At 47.1% G+C, this 25,684-nt stretch overlaps 1 protein-coding gene across 1 annotated transcript in view; it reads left to right on the top strand.

Moving 5' to 3' along the window:
- LOC138464926 (extracellular calcium-sensing receptor-like) overlaps positions 1-25,684 on the top strand; it is a 178,291-nt gene that overhangs the window by 107,874 nt on the left and 44,733 nt on the right. The gene's annotated exons all lie outside the window — the stretch shown is intronic.

Here is a 25,684-nt window from a genome sequence, read left to right as displayed (position 1 = left end):
AAAGGTATCAGACGGACCATAGAACTAAATAAATAAAAATAATAATAATTAGGCATTTATATAGCGCTACGAACCCTCAGGTATCTGAGCGCTGCTTATTATTACCCACGGTGTGTGGTGCTCATTTATCGACCTCGGAAGGATGAAAGGCTGAGTTTGGCCCTGCCGGGATTCGAACCTGCGTTAACAGGCTCTGCACTCGCTGTGCCACTTGACCGGCTGAACTGACACGGAGCTCATCACTTCCCAAGACGTTACAGGTTATATATCGGTATACCACAAAATCTGAATACATAGGTTACATATTGATCCCACCACCCTTATTGGCTCCCACCTATATGACATGCTAATACCCCCTATAGTCCCTGGACCGATTGGCCACACCTTATCTAAACCCGTTCCCCTCACACACTGCCCAGTACATCGTCACTACTGAATCCAAATACGGGATTGGTTGTTTGAACTTATTGACACATTAATAAATCGAGACTGTCATGTGATGTGCACCCCGCCAATCTAGACACAACCAAAGTAAACTGGTTGTCATGATCTCTGCTTCCAAAAGGTCAGGGTTTTCCCAACTCCCTTGGAAGCAGATCCATAACCCAGGTTCCGAGTGCCAACCAGTCCCAATTGGGACCTTTTGGACCCAGTCCTGGCGCCAGTGGCACCAGGCTCATAAATATGCCCAGTCCCAGCGCTGGAAGCGCCGGGCTCATAATGCTTGGGTGGACTTACCTGCAGCAGACCATGCTGCTTACTTGCCTGCCAGTTGAGCCTCTGATCCTCTTCTGTTTGGAACTACTTTTCCTGTTGGGTGGGGCTGGAGCCACTCCCTAGAATTAGAACACTGGAACTCTTCTGGAAGGCAGGAACTCTTTTCTTACCAGGAACTCTTTTCTTCCTTAGGCGTGGCTGTGGAAGGAGACACCTAAGCACTACAGGAGGCTATTTAAACCACACCCGGTGGATGAATCTTGCTTTGCGTTATTCTGCACCCTCTGCAGCAGGACGCTCATCGTGTCTTCTGCATCCAGTCCTGGGCCTAAGGAAAAAGGCTTACCATCCTGAATCCAGTCTTCAGCAACACCTATAAAGACAAGAAAGAACAGGTTAGCATTCCGGCATCTGAAAGGCAAAGGCTTACCTACTCTTCGTGCGCTCCGGAGGTCTTCACACTGCATTCCGGCATCTGAAAGGCAAAGGCTTACCTACTCTTCGTGCGCTCCGGAGATCTTCATACTGCATTCCGGCATCTGAAAGACAAAAGCCTACCAACTCTTCGCACGCTCCGGAGGCCTTCGGCGCTGCATCCGCATCTGAAAGACAAAACAAGGTGCGTTTAAAGACATTGGGGAACTTTAATACTCACGTGCCATTACTCCTTTCCACATCTAATCCAGTGGGTATTCCGGCACCCTGCAGCCGCTCCGGACTCGTACCTGAAAAATAAAAAGACAGTTAGAGCGCATCGTGAAGCAGGCAACAAGCGCTTACTCACGTGCTTCCAGGCGCTTCTATTCATCACACGGGCTCCATCTTCAACTCACTTCAGCCCGTCATCCGCCATCGCCGGAACCCTGCAAAACAAGAGACATCATTACTAAAGACTTTAAAAAGACATTTGAATGACTCGAAACTTACCGTTCGTGCAGTAAACGATGGACAGCAGTCCTCTGAAGTCAAGAGGCCTGCGCTACCTATCCAGTGCAGAAACTGGCTACAGCACCCTGCCCCGAGGCAGATGGAGAGCTCGGCATTCACTTACCTAAGACATATTACTCTACACGTCAGGCATACAGTGCACAGAGGTCCAGCCCAAAGAGCCAACCGGGTGCTACACATCACCTTTGAAGATACGGTAGTCGCCCAGTCAAGACCGGCGCCTCTGCGAGAATCAGGTGAGCGTTACAGAACGCAAAGCCTACCGCAAAACTCTCGCCCAGGCGCTATGGAAACCTCGAATATTGACCCCCTAGCCCGGTTACTTGGGGAACTAAGGGCAGAAGTGCATGCAACTCGTCAGGAAACGAATGCTCTAAGAAGGGAACTAATTATTTCCAAGGAGAGAACAGACAATCTTGCTAGACAAGTGCTACAGTCACAAGCCGGACAGACCCCGTTACCCGCATCAGGGGCAAATCTTCCTTCAACATCCTCTATGAATCCAGTGCAGATCAACCTACCTGGGAATGTACCTCTGGCTCCGCCCGAGCGATTTTCTGGTGACCCAAAGAGGTTTGCAGTATTTATCAATCAGTGCCGGTTGCACTTCTTATGCCGGCCAGCAGCCTTTCCAACTGATCAAGCTAAAGTAGCTTTTGTACTTTCGTACCTTAGTGGCAATGCGGCAGACGGGTCGATCCCTCTAGTTCATCAAGATGATCCGGTTCTCCAGGATTTTCAAGCCTTTCAGCTTAGTATGGAAAAACTGTTCGCAAGACATTCACAGGGGCAGGCCTTGGACAATAAGCTTCTTTCGTTGCGACAGGGTAATCAAGACCTTTTGGCTTATATTGCATCTTTCAATAGACTAATAGTGGAAACTCAATGGCCTGAGGACAAAAGGATTACGCTGTTTTATAGAGGTCTACGTGGAGAGCTCAAAGACGTTTTAGCCTAAGTAGTGAATCCCCCACAAGACTGTTCGGATTACATAGACTTGGTAGTTCAAATAGATCACAGGCTGCAGAACAGGAAGGCCGATCGTTCCAAGTTTGATGCTCGAGTATTTTCCAAACCGCCAACTCCTTCCAAAGGAGTAGACTCCGGGGAACCCATGCAAATAGGGGGTCTGAAAGGTCCTCTAACACAACGGGAGCGGGAAAGGAGGAAACAGTTGCAATTATGCCTATATTGCGGAAACTCAGGGCACTTTCTTCGAGACTGTCCGGTGAAACCTGCCAAGAAGGCAGTAGGAGCTGCAGTTACCAAAGTTACAAACTCTGAGCAGGGAAACGACCTCGCCCGACAAGAATAGAGGTCCTCTTGCCGAGCGTAAAAACCAGTTCCGTGACCTCGCATTTCGTGATACCTATGGTCCTCATTAGCCCTGATAATCCGGATCGATTACATGCAATTGAAGCTTACGTCGACAGCGGTGCCATCGGCAATTATGTGGATCATGAAATGGTTTTGAGGATGAATCTAACTCTTTGTCCCAAGGCTGTAAAGGACGTCATTACTACGGTGGATGGTACGGAGATAGCCTCCGGGCCAGTAACGCATACCACTCAAGAAGTGACGCTAGTAAGTCAAGATGGACACCATGAGAAGATCGTGTTCGATGTGATCAAGGCCCCTCAGTTTCAGATTATTCTAGGAATACCTTGGTTAGAGAAACACAATCCTCTGATCGATTGGCGAGCAAGAACGGTCCAGTTTCCAGAATGTGTCTCTACTTGTCACCCTCCACCTGGTGTTGCACTGGCCGCAATTTCTTCAGAGACTCCCCAGTTACCTCCCGAATAACTAGAATACCAAGATGTTTTCCGGAAGGATCAGGCTAACTCTCTACCTCCTCATAGGTCTTATGACTGCCAGATAGACCTGATACCTGGATCTACTCCTCCTTGTAGTAGAATTTATGCCCTCACCGAGCCTGAGAACCTTCACCTTCGACAATACCTGGATCAATACCTGGCAAATGGGTTTATTCGTCCTTCCAAGTCCCCTGCTTCTTCAGCTTTGTTCTTCGTTCCAAAAAAGGAAGGAGACCTTAGAACTTGTATCGATTATCGCTCCCTGAACCAGATCACCGTTAAGAATAGATATCCGTTACCTTTGATCCCTGAACTCCTGGACCAAGTCAGAAAAGCATGCATATATACAAAGCTGGATCTTAGAGGAGCTTACCACTTGGTACGAGTAAAAGAGGGCGATGAATGGAAGACGGCCTTCCGCACCAAGTATGGGCTATTTGAATATCAGGTCATGCCCTTCGGACTTTGCAATGCCCCGGCCGCCTTTCAATATTTTATGAACGATGTCCTCAGAGAGCTCATAGATGTATGTGTTGTTGTTTACATTGACGACATCCTCGTTTATTCTTCATCGGAATCTGAACATCAGAAACACGTGAAAATGGTCCTCGAAAGATTGCGTCAACACAAATTTTTCGCTAAGTTGGAAAAATGTGTTTTCAACGTGACTGAAGTTGAATTCTTGGGATTCATATTATCACCTGGCGGAGTGCGTATGGATTCAAAGAAAGTCGATGCAGTTCTCAAATGGCCATCACCATCCTCCGTAAAAGGTGTGCAAAGCATGTTAGGCTTCGCTAACTTTTACCGCAGGTTTATCCCCGAGTTCTCTCGAATAGTCCAGCCCATCACTGCCTTGTTAAAGAAAAACAAACGTTTTGAATGGTCTACCGAGGCGGAACAAGCTTTCCAGGATTTGAAGACTAAATTTATCTCTGCACCAATCTTAAAACACCCTCGCCCCGAACTCCCCTACATCATGGAAACTGATGCTTCAAGCCTTGCCATGGGGGCAGTTCTATCACAAAAGGACGCGGTAACCAATCAGTTGCATCCCGTGGCATTTTGGTCCTGCAAATTCTCGCCTCCTGAAGTCAATTACACGATTACTGACAAGGAACTTCTGGCTATCAAGTCTGCCTTTAAGGCTTGGCGGCATTATCTGCTGGGGGCCCGACACACCGTTACTGTGATTACGGATCACCGAAACCTGCAATATTTGAAAACCGCAAAAGCCCAATCCTCTAGACAACTCCGTTGGGCATTATTCTTTGCCGAGTTTGACTTCATAATTACCTATCGACCTGGTACAAAGAACGGTAAAGCCGATGCCCTTTCTCGGATGGGAGTGGAAGAACACTTGATCAACCCTAAACCTGTACCAATCATTCCCGAACAAAGAATTCTGGGTGTAATCGCCACAGAATCCATAGAGGAAGTTAAGGATAAAGCCAGGCAACTTGTAACTCCAGCAGATATACAGAATTGGCATCTGCAGGGAAAGGACTTTGCAGCAAAGGACAACTTATTGTATTTCCAAGAACGATTATACCTACCCAGCACAGATTTACAGAAAAAAGTAATCTCTTGTTATCACGACTCTTTAATGGAAGGTCATCCCGGTATAGCCAAGACCTCAGAAAAGATCAAGCGCTACTTCTGGTGGCCGTCTTGGAAAAAAGATATCAGAGACTTTATAATGTCCTGTGGAGTATGCGCCCAAAACAAGAGTCAAAAGGAAAGACCAGCAGGCCTCTTACGCCCTATTGACATCCCACCTCGCCCTTGGCATACGCTTTCTATGGACTTCATCACTGATCTACCTCCATGCTCCGGATACAATGCGATTCTAGTAATCGTGGACTTATTCTCCAAGATGGCGGATTTCATTCCACTCAAAGGCTTGCCAACAGCAGCAACTCTGGCCCGAGAATTTCTCGAAAACATCGTCCGACTGCACGGTTTTCCTTCGGTTCTAATTTCGGATCGAGGTAGTCAATTTATTTCTCATTTTTGGCGAAGTTGCTGTCGGTCGGCTCAAATTGATGTGAGACTATCGACCAGTCACCACCCTCAGACCGACGGACAAACCGAGAGGACCAATCAAACTCTGGAACAGTATTTACGCTGCATGCTGCAACAAACTAAAAAAACTTGGAAAGATCTCCTTTGGATAGCCGAGTATGCCTACAATAACTCTGTCCATTCGGGAACTGGGAAAACCCCGTTTTTTCTTTTGTACGGCAGTCACCCTCGAACCTCGGAGTTGGATTCCCTCCAAGATCTTGAAACACCAGCAGTAGACTACCTGCATTCTACAATCACCCAAGCCTTTAAGGAAGCTGTTTCTCACCTTCAAAGGGCTAAAGAACAATACAAGAAAGGAGCAGATCAACATCGGAAGGAAGCCCCTCACTATCAAGTAGGGGATCAAGTCTGGTTATCCACCAAATATCTATCTCTAAAAGGGACACGCACATTCAACCCAAGATACCTTGGTCCCTATTCCATCACTACCATAGTAAACCCAGTAGCAGTCAAGTTGGACTTGCCCTCGCACATGAAGATACATCCGGTCTTCCACGTCTCCCTATTAAAACCCGTGCAACCTCAAACCCGACTAACCAAATCTCCAAAACCTATCCTAGTGGATGGAGAACTCGAGTTTGAAGTCAAAAGCATTCTGGACTCCAAGATCTCCAAATCTAAACTATTCTACGTAATTGACTGGAAAGGCTACGGCCCCCAAGAGAGATCCTGGGAACCTGCTGAATATGTCCACACTCCTCGCCTAATCAAAAGATTTCACCGAACATTTCCTGACAAGCCAAAACCCCCGGAGAAGCCCGGTTTGGGAGGGGCCTTGAGGGGGGGTACTGTCATGATCTCTGCTTCCAAAAGGTCAGGGTTTTCCCAAATCCCTTGGAAGCAGATCCATAACCCAGGTTCCGAGTGCCAACCAGTCCCAATTGGGACCTTTTGGACCCAGTCCTGGCGCCAGTGGCACCAGGCTCATAAATATGCCCAGTCCCAGTGCTGGAAGCGCCGGGCTCATAATGCTTGGGTGGACTTACCTGCAGCAGACCATGCTGCTTACTTGCCTGCCAGTTGAGCCTCTGATCCTCTTCTGTTTGGAACTACTTTTCCTGTTGGGTGGGGCTGGAGCCACTCCCTAGAATTAGAACACTGGAACTCTTCTGGAAGGCAGGAACTCTTTTCTTACCAGGAACTCTTTTCTTACTTAGGCGTGGCTGTGGAAGGAGACACCTAAGCACTACAGGAGGCTATTTAAACCACACCCGGTGGATGAATCTTGCTTTGCGTTATTCTGCACCCTCTGCAGCAGGACGCTCATCGTGTCTTCTGCATCCAGTCCTGGGCCTAAGGAAAAAGGCTTACCATCCTGAATCCAGTCTTCAGCAACACCTATAAAGACAAGAAAGAACAGGTTAGCATTCCGGCATCTGAAAGGCAAAGGCTTACCTACTCTTCGTGCGCTCCGGAGGTCTTCACACTGCATTCCGGCATCTGAAAGGCAAAGGCTTACCTACTCTTCGTGCGCTCCGGAGATCTTCATACTGCATTCCGGCATCTGAAAGACAAAAGCCTACCAACTCTTCGCACGCTCCGGAGGCCTTCGGCGCTGCATCCGCATCTGAAAGACAAAACAAGGTGCGTTTAAAGACATTGGGGAACTTTAATACTCACGTGCCATTACTCCTTTCCACATCTAATCCAGTGGGTATTCCGGCACCCTGCAGCCGCTCCGGACTCGTACCTGCAAAATAAAAAGACAGTTAGAGCGCATCGTGAAGCAGGCAACAAGCGCTTACTCACGTGCTTCCAGGCGCTTCTATTCATCACACGGGCTCCATCTTCAACTCACTTCAGCCCGTCATCCGCCATCGCCGGAACCCTGCAAAACAAGAGACATCATTACTAAAGACTTTAAAAAGACATTTGAATGACTCGAAACTTACCGTTCGTGCAGTAAACGACAGACAGCAGTCCTCTGAAGTCAAGAGGCCTGCGCTACCTATCCAGTGCAGAAACTGGCTACAGCACCCTGCCCCGAGGCAGATGGAGAGCTCGGCATTCACTTACCTAAGACATCTTACTCTACACGTCAGGCATACAGTGCACAGAGGTCCAGCCCAAAGAGCCAACCGGGTGCTACACATCACCTTTGAAGATACGGTAGTCGCCCAGTCAAGACCGGCGCCTCTGCGAGAATCAGGTGAGCGTTACACTGGTGAAGCCAATCTGCTTTGATAAGACAATAGGCCTTCTCATTATACCAGATGATGTGGCACACGCAAGCTGCACCACTGACCTTGTACTAAATGTATTGGCATTACTTCCACTCTTGTGTGTCAAACCTAACTAAAAACAATGCATGTGCCTTCTGCTGCACCAACCTCAGTAGGCTTCCACAATTGTAAATGCTATTAGGTTTATCTCAGTCTGAACATGTTTTGCCTGGCTGGGACGCTGTACACGCTTCACAACATGGGTGAACATTCTGTGCATTCACACATGGGAAAGGAGGGGCAGTGGTGCCTGCTGCAGCCAGAATCTGTTCTCTAGTTGGCTACTCAAACCCTCCTGCTTACAGTAATGACATGCCATGCTACTTTTCACAAACTTATTCTGCAAACCCTCTGAACCATAAGGATCGGGGTCACCAGCACTCCATCCTCGCCATTTTCCTCTCCCACCTCCCGGCCCTGTGGTATTCACCTGCACCACCTCCAATTTCATTCATATTTGTATTCATGTCCCTTTCCAGGGGCCGTCGGTAATTGAAAGGTCATTCATTTGCACTTATTCATTTTTCGGTTTTGATACTATTGTGGGCATTACAGCATTGTGACAATCAAGTGGTAGGACAACTTAGCATATGCTTTTGATATAGGCTGACTAGCGTGGTACACAAAGAATAGTGCGATCGATTGGGGACATTTTTAGATTTGCATCACTACACAAGGCACAAATAATCGGTCATATGTTACAGGTTTATGAAGCAAAAGCAAGGGCAAGAGCCTTGTTTTGTTGTATGTATCGGTTGTTGTTGGGCAGAGAAATTAAAGATTTTGCAGATAACCAATATCCCTTCCATTCTTGACACCTTAATTTGCCACCCATAAAAATCTTTGTCCTCTAATATTTAGATAAAATGAAGAGTTCCAATTCCGATTGTCATTTTGTTGAAGGCTCAGTCTAAGGATAAAGTAAGTCTGACACATACAATATTAAGAGATGTATTGCCAAGTCAGTGAGCCCATCAGGCATAATTGCTGGGTTAAGTAATGTTAAAGATCTGTACTGCCTTAGTGAGCCAGTATGAATTAAAACAAATACCAGGTTGTTTCTTTTAAAAGAGACGTCTTGTGTCATCTACTTTGTTGGCCATGTATTAGAAACAGCATGAACACTGCAGTAGACACTATGATGGTCACAAGATTCCCATTTCCACTTCAGTGAAAACACTAGGGGCCTCATTACGACCGCAGCGGTAGCCATGCCGCAATTGGCGGCATGGCTGCTGCCGAAATCGCGTCCGGGTTCCCAGAATGAGGAAATACCAGGCCATTCCAAGTTCGGAGGGCCCGGAAATTCCTCCCTCCAAGGACCCGGACCTTCCCCATTCCCGTTTCAGCCCCCATAGGGCTGAATGGGAATGGGAGAGGGAGCAAACAACTGGCCGATTACGAGTGGCCCCTTGTTTGCTCCCTCTTCCCCTCGCGGGACCCGGTAAGCACGCCTGATTTACCAGGCATGCTTACCGTGTCCCGCGAGGGGACCTCATAATGTGGCGGAGCGGGTTTAATGGGTCTGCATCCTTTTGCGGCACCCGTTAACTCGTTCCCCCAGGGGCGTAATGAGGCCCTGGGTATTTACCTGGACGCCTCGCTCAACATGACTCGTCAAATCAACAATATCACCTCTACACTACAAAATGTATGAGAGCAAGCAGACCTTTTCTATCCACCACCAGCCTCCTCACGGTCACCAACACTCTTCTGTTGTCCAAATTGGATTATTGCAATGCCTTCCTTTGCAGGATCTCAGACAATAAACTGTACAGGCTTCAGGTTATTCAAAGCAATGCCCTCCGAGCAGCCCTGGATCTGAATAAAACAGACCACATCTCAGCGATAAGGTGGTCAGTCAACTGTCTCCCCATCCGGGAACGTATTAAATGTAAAATCCTCTCTATCCTACACTGCTGCTTGGCCAATAAAGCCCCCACTTACCTCACACAGAGGATCGAAAATACTCACCAGCCAGAACACTAAGATCCTCCAACAGCCCACAACTATGTAATGTCAGATTCATAAAAAGCGAGCGGTGAATCTAGCTTCCCAACGGTTGTGGCTAACCTCTGGAACAATCTGCCACTTGTGGGATGGATTGACCCACTTTTGCTCTGCTATGCTGCACCACTCTGTTATGGTGGGGCCAGAAACAGCAAAATGGCTGAAAAAACCTTGTGCGCACCAAAACCCCTGAAAATTGCTCTTTTCAACACACAAAAAGATGGCTGCCCAATCTGCCACGCATGTTGTCAGTGGTGGAACAGAGATCCCACTACTGAAATGTGTCACTGGGCTCTACAACAATTGAAAGTGGAGTGCAGAAGGGAAAACAGTGCTTTGCTAAATGATACTCTAAAGATTGCTTTAAATCACCCTTTCTTTTCTGCTGAAACTTCAGAATGCCGGTACAAAACACCTTCCAAATATTCAAAATTCTCACTGGGTGCTACAATTTACTTAGTTTAAGGAATCACTGTGAACTTACAAGGTCCTGAAAGGCTAAGAGCATAAAGAGATCTCCACAGCAAGAGTGGCCTGCCAGTGGATCTGTACAAAAAAAATTCTGTGCAGCAGAGGGCTACCTGTGATAAGCACAAAAGTAATGGGTGGAAAGTTTTGAATGAATCTGAACCACTGGCATTGCTCTGGGCAATCTTCCACACCACCGTTTGTTAGCCCATCTGCACCATTGCAGAAGGGGTCCAGCCATATGCAAATCAGTCAGGTACTGCCACCAATGGTAGCAGCCCAGCCCGAACTGCTAGGCCAGGTCCCCTCTGCACAGAAACACAAGCAACCCCATACATGTTTCGGCCTTGTTGGGCCTCCTCAATGAGGTGCAGCTTGGTTCCCTATGGCGCAGCGAGCAAGGGACCCACGTCTGGGCATACCCTCTCTCACATAGTGAGACAAATAGTAAGCACAAAAGTGATGGGTGGAAAGTTTTGAATGAATCTGAACCACTGGCATTGCTCTGGGCAACCTTCCACACCACCGTTTTTTAGCCTGCCTGCGTCATTGCAGAAGGGGTCCAGCCATATGCAAATCAGTCAGGTACTGCCACCAATGGTAGCAGCCCAGCCTGAACTGCTATGTCAGGTCCCCTCTGCACGGAAACACAAACAACCCCAGACATGTTTCGGCCTTGTTGGGCCTCCTCAGTGAGGTGCAGCTTGGTTCCGTACAGCACAGCGAGCAAGGGACCCACGTCAGGGCATACCCTCTCTCACATAGTGAGACAAATAGTAAGCACAAAAGTGATGGGTGGAAGGTTTTGAATGATTCTGAACCACTGGCATTGCTCTGGGCAACCTTCGACACCAATGGATCAAGCCCGATTTGCATATGGTTTTTCCTCTTCTGTAATGGCTTGGCAGGCTGAAAAAAGATGGTCTGGAGGGTTGCCCAGAGCTTTGCCCGTGGTTATGATTAATTCAAAACCTTCCAGCCATCAACTTTCTGTTTTGCTAAAGTCACCCTGAGTGGGCCGGGTATGCCCAGACGTGGGTCCCGAGTCTGCTGGGCCTAGAGACCCAAGCTACTCCTCACTGATGATGCCCAACAAGGCTGAAACATGTCTGGGGATGCTTGTGGTCTCGTGCAGAAGGGATGTGACCTAGCAATTCGGGCTTGTTTTGTGCTAAAGAAAAGCCAAAAGAATTTAACAATTAAATTAAACCTGGCTAAACTGCCAAGAACTGGAAACGCAGGGTTCTCCCGGAAAGGGGGCCTTCCTCTCAGCTGAAACTCGCGGGGAGGTGCTAATTGCTGGTCAGCCCAGGACTAAACAATGGACATCCTCCGACCCAGGAAACTGGAAGTGAGGAAGGGGGTCGTAAATGGCCTCCAGAAGGAAGAAGCCAGGAGGAGCATGCTCCTGGACTGCAGGGATACAAAAAGAGACGGACCCAAGCAACCATCTGTTGATGGACATGAACAAAGAACACTTTTTTAAAAGACTTATAACTTGCTAGTCAAAATGGTGAAAAATACAAAAATGACAGAGTTGTTCATTTAATTTCTGGCTGCATGGGTGATGAGGCGGCAGAACTGTGTGACATATTGGTGTAGGGCCCCTTTTGGTGTATGACCAAGTCCGATTTGCATATGGTTTTTCCCCTTCTGTAATGGCTTGGAAGACTGAAAAACGATGGTCTGGAGGGTTGCCCAGAGCTTTGCCCGTGGTTATGATTAATTCAAAACCTTTCAGCCATCAGCTTTCTGTTTTGCTGATGACAGCTGTCAGGGGACTTCCTGATTAAACTTTTTAACATGTTATTAACTGAAAGTCAAAAGTTTGCAATATAAGAGGCCTGTTACTGATAATAACCCATATTGTAGTTGTTTTTGATCCCATATGTTTAAAATCTTATTGAGAATTCTATCTGTTATTTAATGCCACAAGTTTGTTTTGTGCTAAATAAAAGCCAAAAGAATTTAACAATTAAATTAAACCTGGCTGAGCTGCCAAGAACTGGAAAGGCAGGGATCTCCCAGAAAGGGTGCCTTCATCTCAGCTGAAACTCGCGGGGCGGTGCTAATTGCTGGTCAGCCCAGGACTAAACAATGGACATCCTCCAACCCAGGAAACTGGAAGTGAGGAAGGGAGTTGTAAATGGCCTCCAGAAGGAAGAAGCCAGGAGGAGCATGCTCCTGGACTGCAGGGATACAAAAAGAGACGGACCCAAGCAACCATCTGTTGATGGACATGAACAAAGAACACTTTTTTAAAAGACTTATAACTTAGTCAAAATGGTGAAAAATACAAAAATGACAGAGTTGTTCATTTAATTTCCGGCTGCATGGGTGATGAGGCACCAGAACGGTGTGACATATTCTGGACAGCAATGGCAAGATATGTGATCTTACGCAAAATGTATTACTGTTAGAATGGTGAAAATGTACAGGCATTTCCCTATGTTACACACGCACAGTTGTAGAAAGTTGCTTAAAAATTGGACATTGTGTTCATAGTGAAATGGGCAAAATTCTGTGGAAAGCAGAGACAAGATCCCACAGCTATGGGGATTTGAGGAATAGCTGCTATGTAAAATTTGCAATCTGTATATGTGATCTTTAGAGAGGTTGCACATGTGTAAATACGTATTTTGCCAAAATTAGACTTTGTGTTCCAGTGGCTAGGGGTGGAGTGTCAGCATCATAAAATCACACCATAAAGATGACACTCTGTTTCTCTCCTCCTATCAAGGCAGAGAGTAGACTCTGACCCAATCACCTTTCACAGGGGCAGGTTTAGCTAAGCCGACCCATACACCCTTTGTGATGTCATTTTTTAAGGCATAAATAGAGACAGCTGAGAGCAGCTAGGGACACACAGATCCACTCACTATTCTGATGGTGGCAGAGCGCCCTGCTACTGAAATCTACATCTTCCTTGTTCCAGACTCCAGAAACTTGGCAAAGCAAAGGCCCATTGCATAGCTGAACTATTCTCAGCTAGGCCTCAAATTCTAGAACAGAACCCAAAAAGCCTAAGGAAAGCATCATAATACAGCCGGGCTGTGCTGTTACTGCTTGCCTGCTAAATTGAAACATCCTCAGAACCAAGAAGGGCAGATCCTGTGCAGTCCTGTGTTGTGCTGTGACCAGAGAGCCTTGCTGACGCTGTCCAGTCTGATGTGCCCAGCTGTCAGTCCCTGATATATCCGATTCAATGGTCCAGAATCCTGATGGTCCAGAATCCTGACGGTCCAGAATCCTGACGGTTCAGAATCCTGACCGTTCAGAATATTAAATCCATTTTGCTTTGTGAGTATTAGCAGGAAACTCGAAACTGTTGATTTCCGTGCATTATCTTGCCCCCTCCTAACCTCGGAACTATCCTTACTTCCATAATCAGTAATATTGTTAAAATCCATAGTGAAATCTTATTCTGTCTATCTGTAAAAGCATCCTTTTCCTAGTCATTTTGTGGTCAACTTTGATCTATTAATTTCATTCGAGTGACCAGCCTAGCGCTCCAAGGTGGACAGCGAGGAACCAGGACTGAGTCGCGAATCACTCATGACTCTTACCTGTGCCGTCCTTGTAGCTTAGCTTGGATGCTCTAGTCCATAGTCATCCCCTAGTGTAAGCAAACCCATTTGTCATTTTCAAAAGTGTATTTCTGTTTTCAATTCTCGCGCCTATTTTACAAAAACGACCTTCACTAAAACCTCCATAACTCCCTCAGTTTTTGTGATAGAAACGAACTTTCAACTCCTACTTGCAGCTAACATCCATATCTATCCATAGAATCCATTATGAAACAGTTCCCCCATTATCGCGAATATCGCGCATGGAAAAGTTTGCAGTTAAAATCCTGAGAAATGTTACACGTGTAAAATAGACTTAAACTGCTTCTGACATATATTTTCGGATTGCAAATGTTTTCTGCTGACAAAATCATTGCTCATGCTTATGTGCAACTGTTCAAAGCGGCTCCCATAGGAAATTACAACAATTTAAGCATTTTTCCACACATTTAGAGTTCTTGCGCAGCCACCATAAAAGTAATTCTGACAGTTGAAAAGCCCACTTCGTTTTTCTTTCTGTGTAAGAGGGAAGGAGGAAGTGAGACTCTCTCTGTGCATTGCTTATTGGTGGGTTGAGGGGTGTTGCTGGGGGAATTTCTAACGATTGTGCTATCTGATCTGAAACCAACACAAAAGTATTATTTTCTGTGCTGCATTTGTTTTGCTCATTACTTAGTCCTAGTGCATTTAAGATATTATTCTGTGTTCTGTCACCCCATTGGTGATTGTTGTTTACCTATTAATATATATATTGTGATTTTGATCTTCAATAAGTAAATAAATAATACCTTTTACAAACCAGCCTGATTTCTGGTCCAGCGTGACCCGGGGTTTTCGTAAATAAGGAGTGTGATACGAGTGGCACATCTTTAAAATAATTGAATCCATATATCAAATAAGGTTTTCCATTGGGCTGTACACTAGGCCGAGAGCAGAGTGTATCGCCTGATTGAAATCCTTAACACACTTCACCTGCGATCTGAGCCATCCTACCAACCCTTCAGAAAAAATGTGGAGACTGATTTGTTTAGCTAACTTTGCAACCCTGAACTCAACACACTTTCTGACCTATATAACTAACGCCCAGATGCCCCAGGACTTGGCGTGCGGCTATAAATGTACAAATAATTAAATACAATAAAAAAAGGTTTTCCCCTGGCTTACAACCATATCTGAAGTAGTTAGTTTGCCAAAGATATTAAACTCCATTTCAATTGCCTCATCTTGAATGCAACAAGAAGTCGTGGGCTAGGGTCCACTAGTACATCAGAATGTACCAATTCGATCCTCTGGATTTAAAATCATGCACTTCCTTATTTTCTGTTCCAAATATGGACATAGTCAGAAATCTAAAATACTCCCATTGGTGAGGAAAGCTTTTTTTTGCAATGCAACAAGCATTACTATATTTACAGAGTGTGTTGTGGCATGTACTTAATTATTTAAGATGGACATTGGCGCTTAGCAAAAGCCGGTGTGAGAGGGCAAGCTCCGGGGCCCTGTTCTGGGGGGAGCCCACTGGTACCTGAATGCACGCAGATCCCCTCCTTACCTGCAGCCACGGGGGCCTCCAGAGGAAACAAGGACGCCAGAGAACAGCGAGGCGAAGGCAGCATCCCTTGTGCCGCCAAGCTGCACAACACCAGTCGGCAATGGAATGCGGCTCCAGCTTACAACTATCAGGCCTAAGCCACTAACCCACCAGGGATTTTATTTTACTAATGAAAAGGCCTCTTGGGGCCTCAACCCACTACAACACCATGGTTTTGGGCATTATTATTTTAAAAGCCCAGCGGGTCCATGTTAGAAAGGGGGCACATCTTACCAGCCCTTTTAAGCCCCCCCCATGTCCTTCCCTTGTCCCACCCCCTGGAGCCAGGTAAGCTATTGGTTAAGGTACATAGCCATACAGGGGAGGGGTTGGGGTATTTAAGGAAGTGTGTGCCAGTGTGCTAGTGTGGGGTAGTTGGATGAGGACTGGAGGAGGTGGAGGATGTCCGAGAGACCAGTGAAAGCGAGTGCGTTTTGGAGTGCAGAGGATATTGTCAAGAAGGGAGTCTGTGGAGTGTTTGTGTGAGGAGTGTGAATAGTAGGAGTAGGAGTGGGAGTAGTAAAGGGAGGTAGTAGTGACAGAGGTAGTAGTGGTTGGGAGTAGAGGTAGTAGGTGGTGAGAGTAGCAAGCAAAGGATATTATTGGTAGACTGGGAGTTAGTAGGAGAAGGGTGAGCAGGGCTCCATATCCCTCGGTGAGCAGGCTACCATATCCCTGGGAGTCCCTGAGGGTCAAACAAGGGCTAGAACAGAAGGTGAGCAGGGCACCATATCCCTAGGGGTTTGCAATAGTGAGAGAGGTGTGCAGGGAACCATCTCCCTGTGTGACCTGGAAGGTAGTAGAGAGAGGTAGTGGTAGTAGCAGATTGGGAACAATAGCCATGGTAGTAGCAGAGCAGGAACAGTAGTTGTTGTAGTCGTGGGAAGAGTGACCATGAGTGGGAGAATAGGAGAAGCTATTGGTATAGAGGTGAATAGGAGTTAGGATTAGAGGAATAGTAGAAGGCTGAGTAGCGGAGTGAGAGGAAGAAGGGAGAAGAGGGAACAGAGGTAGAGGAGTAGTGGGAGATATCCATCGTAAGAAGAACAGGAGTAGGAAAAGGAAGTAAGATCGAAGAGTGGAAGTGGAAAGGTGGACTTTAAGATTGGAGGGACAGTGACGTGGTGGGAGGAAAACAGTTGGAAGGGATTTGTATAGTGAAGAGTCAGGATTGAGAGGTTGCGGAAGGAGTGTAAGTGACGCTGGGTGAAAGAAGGCACCATACCTTATTTTCCCAGAAACTAACCAATGATAGGAGAGGGAGAGTTAGAGGTTTCCCTAGGGAGTCAGGTAGCCAACAACTTAGGGAAAACACCTTTAGTCGTAGTGAGAAGAGTGACAGATAGGGGTTACCGATCAGTAGATGACTAACCGTCTGGGGCTGGGAGCTGAATTCCAAGCCTGTGGAAGTCGAGCGAGGAAAGGGACTGCCCTAGTGCCAATATTCCAATTAGAGGCAGAAGAACCAGATGTGAACAGTAGCTATCCAGACAATTTATTTCAATAAACACCTTTGAAAATTTACTCAGGAGTCAGAGTGGTTATTTGTGGCGGGCCGCACCGTCACACCGGTAAGGAGGCATTGTGATTGCACTTCCACTGCAGCCTGAGGTAAGTTCAGCAGTAGCTCCCCGGAGTTTGAGCGACGTGGATTGAGTCCATTTGATCATTTAAAAATGTGACTATCCAGAAGCGTGGCCTGTGCTGTTGTCCCCAGTCCCCTGCCTGCTCCCTGCTCCGTCTGCATCCCCGCCTCCCAGCCCGCCTATGCCACCTGATTGGTCCTTTCCCTCCGACTCCACAGAGTCTGTAACCCAGTGTTCTGCATGCGTGAATCGCCATTGCACTACCACTGCAGCCCGAGGTAAGTTCAGCAGTAGCTCCCAGGAGTTTGAGCGACACAGATTGGTTCCATTTGATAATTTACAAATGTGATTAGCCCAGATGTGTGGCCTGCGTCGTTGTCCCCAGCCCTACGCCCGCTTCCTGCTCTGTCTGCATCCCTGCCTCCCATCCCGCCCCTGCCTCTTGATTGGTCCTTTTCCTCCGACTCCACAGAGCCAGTAACGCTGGCTCCACAGAGCCTCGCTTCGCTAAGGCCTATAACTATGGGCCCCAGGGCATTACCTGAGTCGGTAAAGCCCCCGCCTCTAGGGGCAAATTGCTTAATTATTTGATCAAGAACCAACAGTCCAACCATACAAGATCTTTGTTTTTATTTAAAGAGATGAGTCTTAAGGGATTTCTGGACCTTTATCAGCATTTTCTTATTCTTAAGGTCCCATGGCAGGCCGTTCCATAATCTGGGACCGTACACTGCAAAGTGTCTGTCTTCCCATAGAGCCACAGCGGGAAAGGGGAATGGCCAATAACAGTTTATCGGCAGAGCACCGTGATCGGATTGGTTGATATCTCGTCAGTTTTATTTTACGGTAAGAGGGAGCCAGATTGTCCAGGCAAAGAATCTTAAGTGATTTCTGTCGCTCACTGCAAGCCAATGGAGGGAGCGCTGCATGGCTGGAATTGGAATAGATTTACAGACTTTAAAAATGTATCTTTTTGCTTCATTCTGTACTTTCTGTAACCTATTAAAGTGCTTCATTGAGATGCCGGCTAGCATGCTGCATAGTCTAATTGGGAATTAAATAATGCCCCCACAACAGTGGGGTGATCTTTACATGGGACATATGGAAGGGCTAATAGAAGCAGACGCAAGGGATAGAAGACAGATTGAAATGTTGCTGCTATCTGGTTTTCACATCTCAATGATTCCATCTGATTGCTGTTCCCAACTGCTCAGGCCCACCTGTTTTTTTTTAATTTCACCATTCTGAATTTGAACACCACTGGAATTTGCCCCTCAAACTTGGATCTAGATATGCTTTATAAACTTAGAAAGTGCATGTTTACCGGTAGGTCTCTTGACATTGGGTCCAACAGACGGAAAACGTCCAGAAATATAGATAGCAGAACAAAAGTGATGGAGTTTATGGTGGGAGTGGAAAGACCGATGGTGAGGAAGAAATGGAGTTGGAATGGAACCCTGTACCATTTTTGGAATGTATTAACATTAAAATATTAGCCAAAGCTAAATTTTAGAACCTGAAAAAGCAGGAGAGGCAAAGAGTGGATAATACGGGACAAGGGATGCCAATAAAGCAGAGCTGATTGGACCAACCCCATTGACTGATCACCCACCAGCCTGGAGTTGGATCTTGTACTCTTCCAGTATTGTCCCTCTTTGCCCCCTGCCCATGATTAGGCCCTTCAGCCCTACTGTGTAATGAGGATATTGCACCCCTCTCACATTGCTTCCTCCCACCCCAGGATGTTGACCTTGTAATATTTTCCGGGGTTGCTGAGATAGACTGGAATAGCCGGCCATTAGTCATCTTCACAATGATTATCCAGAGTCCCATGTAAGCAGTGGAGGGGTATGAGTGATTGTCATACTTGGTACGCAGGCGGTGCAAGGGCCTAGATGTGTGAGCTTTGGGCATTTTCTACTTCTTACGGTGATTGAGGCTGCTTTGTGAGGGTTCACATCTACTTTATCATTGCAAAACCAACAAGTTGGAATCCATTTTCCCCATTAGGTGGTAGGGCTTGCCATAAATGGGCTGGGTTCTGTAACCTGCCTAGGATTTCCGGTAAGTTCACTGAGGACAATGTCATTGTCGCTCACACGCCAGTGGTGTGACCAGATGAATTTGGGTGGTCATGATTCATTGATATGAAATTGTCTTATGTGATTGCCTTGCCTGATTTTGTCTTGCAAGTCATGTCCCATCACCTCGATTCTACTCACCAAAAGGTGTGTACATTGTACTTTCAAGTCAAAGGTGCATTATGAAAACCTTGTGATGATCTGCATTGCTATACAAGTATTGTATTGTGCAGCCCGCAGAAATATGGCCTCCCTTTGCTATAGTACCCCCATGATATGTGGCAGACAGATACTTTACAGGACCATTGAGTCATGGGTTGATGATGTGGCAGCAGGGCTGCATCCAAGGTCATGTGTGCCTTGATACGGTGCTGCATGTGTCTGTTACCTTGGACCTGATAACTGGCTTTCATGGTACAAGGGACACATGAGTACAGACGAGAGTCCCAACTACATTTAGGGAATCCAGAATTGGCATAGAATGTTGTTTCCATGCCTTTGATAGCAGCCGAGTCCCTAGGGAATTGAAGGTGGAACATCATTGCTTCTATTACCTGTGTGAAGATTTTGGAGAAACAAGGTTGTGTAATGCCACGTGCAAGTGACACATTACCGCTGAATGAACCAATTGCGCAAAAGTGCAACACGGGAGGTATGAATGTGCAGGTATCTGTGTTTGGTTGTATCTCATCCTGGATTTACACAAGTACTTGCTGCTTGCTCATATCTCGGGCGGACACTTGGTAGGTGACTGGGCACCATGGTGGGGGGCATTGGGTAGGGTTCTAGGGGTTGTTTGCCTGCGTGCCTGGCTTGCTGCTACTTCTATTATTGGCTGGATCTTTCTCCGGGCAATATAGTAGACTGCTGTTCCATCCATGGCGATGTGTTGTGGTGAAGGGAGCCATGCCTTCTCTTTTAGATTTCACCCACTCCCTAATCTGTGCATGGCTTTCAGTGTTAGTGTTGGCTGGTTCATTAGATGTTTCTGGCTCGTTCTCATTGATGTAGCGCTGGTTCTTACTCCCCACCGCCCTGATTTGCATCTGGTTTGAGCAGGTGCTAATTTCAAGGGGCGGTTCATGTGCAAAGCATGTTTTGTGCACGGATAACCACTTCAACGTGTCGAGTGCCACCACAAGAGGGTGATGGAATTGCACTCTGTGCAGTATCACCAACTGTGGGAGTTCAGATGCGCCTCACAATGTGTCCCTGTGTGAAACGCACCCACATTTTCGGCAAGTGCACAACATCAGTGGTCGAAGGGAGTGGTCGGGAGCGGTGCTCCTCTACTTTTCTAAATTACCATTTACAGCTCCTATACTTTTATTTTATAAAGAAACCGTTCCGGAATGGTTTCGTTTCAAAATAAAGGTGTAGGAAGAAGTTGAAACGTGCACTTTCAGTGCACTGCACTGAACGTTTTCTTAAACAGCAGGTGCAGTGTCTGGGTGTGTGTATTGTGTGTGGGAGGGGACGGGATGATGGGGTTTGTGAGGAGTGGGTGCAGGCCAGCAGGTAACATAGTTCAGCCACTTCTTTTCGTACACTTCGACCACGGCACAACATGTGGCAGATCAGGCAGAAATGAGCTTTCTTCGTGTCTGACTGTTTCTGCCTCATGCAAAATAAGGCTGCTAGCGTGGCCGATATTTGAACACATGGCTTTGAGACTGGCGAAATCCACGGCCGCCACCTTCCTCCCAGACGTCATCAGGCTGGTGGAACTTCTCAGATTCCTCGTCCCCAGTGGCGACTGCATCAGCAGCGTGCCCTGTGCATTGTGTGTCCCTTCCTTCACCAGTAATCCCCATCCAGGATTCCAGTGTGAGGAGCAGTAATGAGTGCCATTCGCATGCCCCCACCCCCAGGGGCTCAGGCATATATAGGATGGAAGAAAGTCACACACAGAAGCATAAGGCCCCTCTCGCTGGGTGAAGTACAACAAATGCAGGATTTTGAAAGTTCTCATTTTTAGAAGTAGAGAACACCAGTTCAAGGAGTCAAAGAGGAGGCTGCTGTTTGTTGCTGCTTTAATTTCATTGCACCATACATAGACACTTGTGCAGGCATACACACACACACACACTTGTGCACACATGGCCTTAAGCTGAGATTCCTTTGACAGAACCAGCTTGTAAGCAGTGCCCAGTTATCAATGTATTCACTGAAGGACAGGGAGGAATTGTATTGGACTTTGGCAATTAATTACCTTTTTTTTAATCTGCTGTTGGTGCATTTTGTATATTATTATACACTGTTTGGTAGAGTACGTTGCAGTAAAGTGGTATGAGCTTTGTCTCACCGAGAGGCTGCAAACACAGCAAGCCTTACATCTGGGAACTCCTCGCAACAAAGCCGCAGAAGTAACAACTCACGGAAGGGTTCAGATCCAGCAAACACTAGTGCAATGCACAAGGCATGTGGTCCTGTCATCGGAAGCGAACCTCCCGGGACCTGCTGTCAGTGCGCTCTAGTGCATCTGCAGCTGCTGTCAGTGTCTGCCTCGCAGATCCAGGCGCCCGGGTGCAAGATGCAGCCAATCAAAGCGAGTGGATTCTCTAGAGAGTGAGATATCCTGATCCTGATCCCGATCTTCCGCGTCCACTTTTCTGCAGTGCAGCGAAACATCACCTTCAGAGTGGAACCTGAACCAGCCACGTGTCAGACGTAAGCACATCGCCACTCACTAGCACTCTTGTATTTTGAAGAGCACCTAAGTCTGTACAATAAAAGTCACCCGTATTGGCCTGAAATGCCAGGTGAAGGTGAAGTTGCAGGACAGTGTGAATGCTCCTTTTCTCACTAGAGAAAAGTAAAAAGAACCACACCCAAACAAACACTGAAACCAATAAAAACAGTGTACACCCCTCATGTAAGAAATGCTACTTTGACCCTATCAAGCATGCCTGACCCTAGAATACCAGTCATGTGCAGGGCACCAAGCAATAAAGAAAGCTTTTCCAAGACTGTTTTTAAAATTACTTAAATGCAAATTGAAGGTACCTAGGGGGTGGGGGCAAGTTGCTCCTCAATAAGTAATTACTGCCCTTAGATACTGTACTGGGGCGGAAGCCCATGATTCTTTCCTATTCAAAACCGCAGTATTTACATGAGCATGGAAAGCAGTGCTGTTAGACATTTCAGCAACTCAAAGATCGACTAGTTTCAGTCAGTAAATCCACTTCTGACTTTCATCAGGTGCATGAACTTATAAATAATATGTCACAGGGCTGATAGATCTAACCGTACACATATGCCATGAAGCACAATTTACACCTGACTAGATCTTTGTGACTTGCTCTATGAGATCGAAATCTGTGCAGGGGTTTTGGTGGGTCCTGCTCTCTGTCTAAATCTACGGCAATCACTGAACACAGAAGGCAAAGTGATCCAGTGCTGGGGCACAGTTATCTGATGCTGATAGTTGTACCAAGTGAAGTGCAGACAGTTGTTAGGGGGCTCAGAGTTTTTTGTGTTGACTTTTTATTTGATGTATTTCACTTATACTTGACATTCGCTCTGAGGTACACGGACAGGTGAGTGTTGTACTACTGAAAAGGCATAGCCGGGATTTCTGAGGACTATGACCAAAAGATAATGGCAAAACCAAGGGAGGGCCTCCCGCACGAGGTGCTGCTACAGAGGCCAGAATTAATGTATGCCCTGGGACAGCAATGCTTTTCTGTGGGAGCAGCAGAGAAAATGAACTGAGGAACACAGTGTGTGGATCCAAAGTCTGCACGCTTTTCAAGTTATAGTAAGGGTAATGGTTAGCAGTGTGCGGTCTGTTGAGGGTAAACAAGGCCCTCTTGGGACAGTATGAGTCTGACAGCTGAAATAGTGTTGTTCTCTTGGAAACTATGCTGGAAACTGAATCACCTTTGGGTGACATGTGTTTTCAGGAGAAGAGTGTTGGGTTAGGTTGAGGATCGAGGAAAGATCTCTGAGGAACAGGGGGAGAGAAATTAGGATTAAGGGACATGTTGTGAAATGCAACATTTTGGCTGAAGGTTCCATTTATATGGGGGATGTTTGAAAGTATCGGGGTCTGTTGCTCGGTAGACTAATGCATCCCCTACACGGGCCTGTGTTTGACCTGATGGTCAAAGGTTCGATTCCCGGCAGGTCCACTCAACCCTTCATCATTCAGAGGCTGATAAAATGAGTACCATTAAATTGGGCAAAAATATACATCTTTTGTCTATCAATAGTGCCAAGATGCCCCTGTGGCGGTGAACATTCCCTCTACTAATATGCCTGTCATGTATGCTATGCACATGGGGTTCCATGTCTTAAAATTGCGGCAAAAATGGCCATGGATGTTAATGTTAAAGGACATTTGTACCGCGCACTATCACTACCGTAGTGGTCCCTTGGCGCTCTGGCGGCTCTGAAAGAGGAGGGGAGGTTGAGTTAGTGGGAGGAAGCAGGAAAAGTGCAAGAGAGCAGTGATGTGCTGTTGGCGGTCTCATGGCGTGATATTTTGTATCCATGTTGGCGGCCTCATGGATACAAAATATCGCGGCAAAAATGCTGTGGTTTTGCCGCCACAATCATGTAAAGGATGCGGGGACACCCCCGCAATCCCCAGACCCATTATACCATTTAAGGGGGGTGGGGGACACCCCCGCAAACCCTGCTCCCCTTAAATGGTATAATGGGGTACACCTTTACCGGGTCAAACCACGACCTGCGTGATTTATTTTACCGCCGACATTTTTGACGCAATTTTATTACCTGATACCGCCCATGGACAGGGATGCCTACTATCATCACTTCTATTCCACCTCTTCAATAGCCTGTCAATTTCTCTTCCAAATGTGCATTGAGCCTCTGCAGCTGCAGTGCAGATTACACGGGTAATCGGGAGCACCCCTGACACTACCAGCATTTCTGAGCAGTTTTACTGTGACACAGCTTCAAAGACATGTTTACTCTAATGTGCAGAAACACAGACCCTGCACCTATTGTTGCATTGCTGCTACTGCTATTTATTTGTGAAGCGCTCCAAGCCCACCGGCATCCAGGCGCTAGTTACAGAGAAGGGAAGGTATCAGGGGACACAGGTAATTTACCACTTTCACCTCATATGCTGCTGATTTTTGTTAGGAAAGATTTCGTAATTGTAGGGAATTTTCCTTCCATGTGGCAACCCCTAAACTTTTTGCTATTGTTTTTAACCTTGTTCTTGACTTTGCCAGAGAAGTACAGCCTTATGCCGCACTTCTCTGGGCTTTCGCTCCTTTCTTACGGGGAAACTGACATGCCCTTAAGACAGTCAGTACCGGGGAACGTGGTTTCCCGTAGTTTCTTTTATCGTGTCGCAGCTTTAGTGCAACACGACACAAGAGGGCACTGTAAGCTAAGTTACAGCTCTCTTGGGTCTCTAGCCTTCTACAGGCCCTAGATACTCTTTTAGGATGGTATTTGATCGGTGCAAGTCATTCAGGGACTTGAATGGTGGCAGCGATCGTTTTGTTTATTTTGAGCTCCTTTTGGCGTTCTGAGCACGTTTTTGCACTGAACCCAAAATGGTGGCCTGGCTCCCAAAATGCCCAGGCCGCGAGGCTCCTTTGTCTTGTCCACTGACCGTCTTGCTCCCTTCACCTTCCCCAGGTCCGGCGACCCGGGGCCTTCCTTATTTGGGCATGTACTTTCCCGCGAAACGTGGTTGCTTTCGCGGGCTTCTACATGTCGTTTGTGTGCCTCCAGGGTGTGGGCTGGGATGTCTGGTCCCAATACACATCCTGGGTGCCAGAGAGTCTAGGGTGGTGTGAATGCCTGGGACCACCGTGGTCCGTGATTGGTCCACGTATGGTATGTGTTTTGGTGAGCGGATCTCCCATTGGCTCCCCTCCGTTTTGGCGTGAAGGGAACCGTGGATAAGAGGGGGCTGGAAACACCACTACCAGGTCGATCTCCTGAGTTCTCACGAACGAAGGAATACAGGAGCCAAGTATCCTGCAACCAAGAGGCTGGACCGAGGAATCGCTGGTGACCCGCTGAAGGAATCCTCCTTTGCACTGCTGTCGTCCTGTGAAACCCTTTCCTCCTTTGATCGAACCAGAAGGCCTGTACTGGTGCTTCGACCTTTGGAATAGCAGGAACAGCTATTCCCGGCATCTTCAACCATCTCCTGCCAAGTAAGCCTTCGGAAGCGTCTCTGGGCCATCCAGTTGACTGACCAGCTTACAAAGGAGTTTGGCTCTGCAACCGCCGCCAGGTTGTGTTGTATTGCGAGTCCTTGTCCCTCTCCCACGCTTCGTACGCTTGGCGTTCCCAGGTCTGAAGGGAGGAGGGTTCATTTGGCTCGAATACACACGGCTGCTCCGTTGTCCTGTGCGGCAACAAAACTGTGCCGGTTTCGTCGATTGGGACGTCTTTTTGCTCTACACGACTACAAAGCGTCTCCTGCTCTTCTGAACCTGCCAGCTGCTGAAACTATCGTGGAGAAGCCTGGGTCTGCTTGCTTCGGGGACCGGTGAGTAGTATATCTAGGATCTGGTCGCCCTCCTGCAGTATCCCATTGCTTTTCCCTGCTGTGTAAAAACAGCACCCTTTTGCCGCGCTTGCGCTCTGCTTCTGCC

Source organism: Ambystoma mexicanum, chromosome 1p (genome assembly GCF_040938575.1).
Source record: "Ambystoma mexicanum isolate Mex_15411 chromosome 1p, UKY_AmexF1_1, whole genome shotgun sequence".
NCBI classification, from domain to species: domain Eukaryota; kingdom Metazoa; phylum Chordata; class Amphibia; order Caudata; family Ambystomatidae; genus Ambystoma; species Ambystoma mexicanum.
The sequence above is the reverse complement of the archived record's forward strand: the minus strand, read 5'-3'. Positions and strand labels throughout refer to the sequence as shown.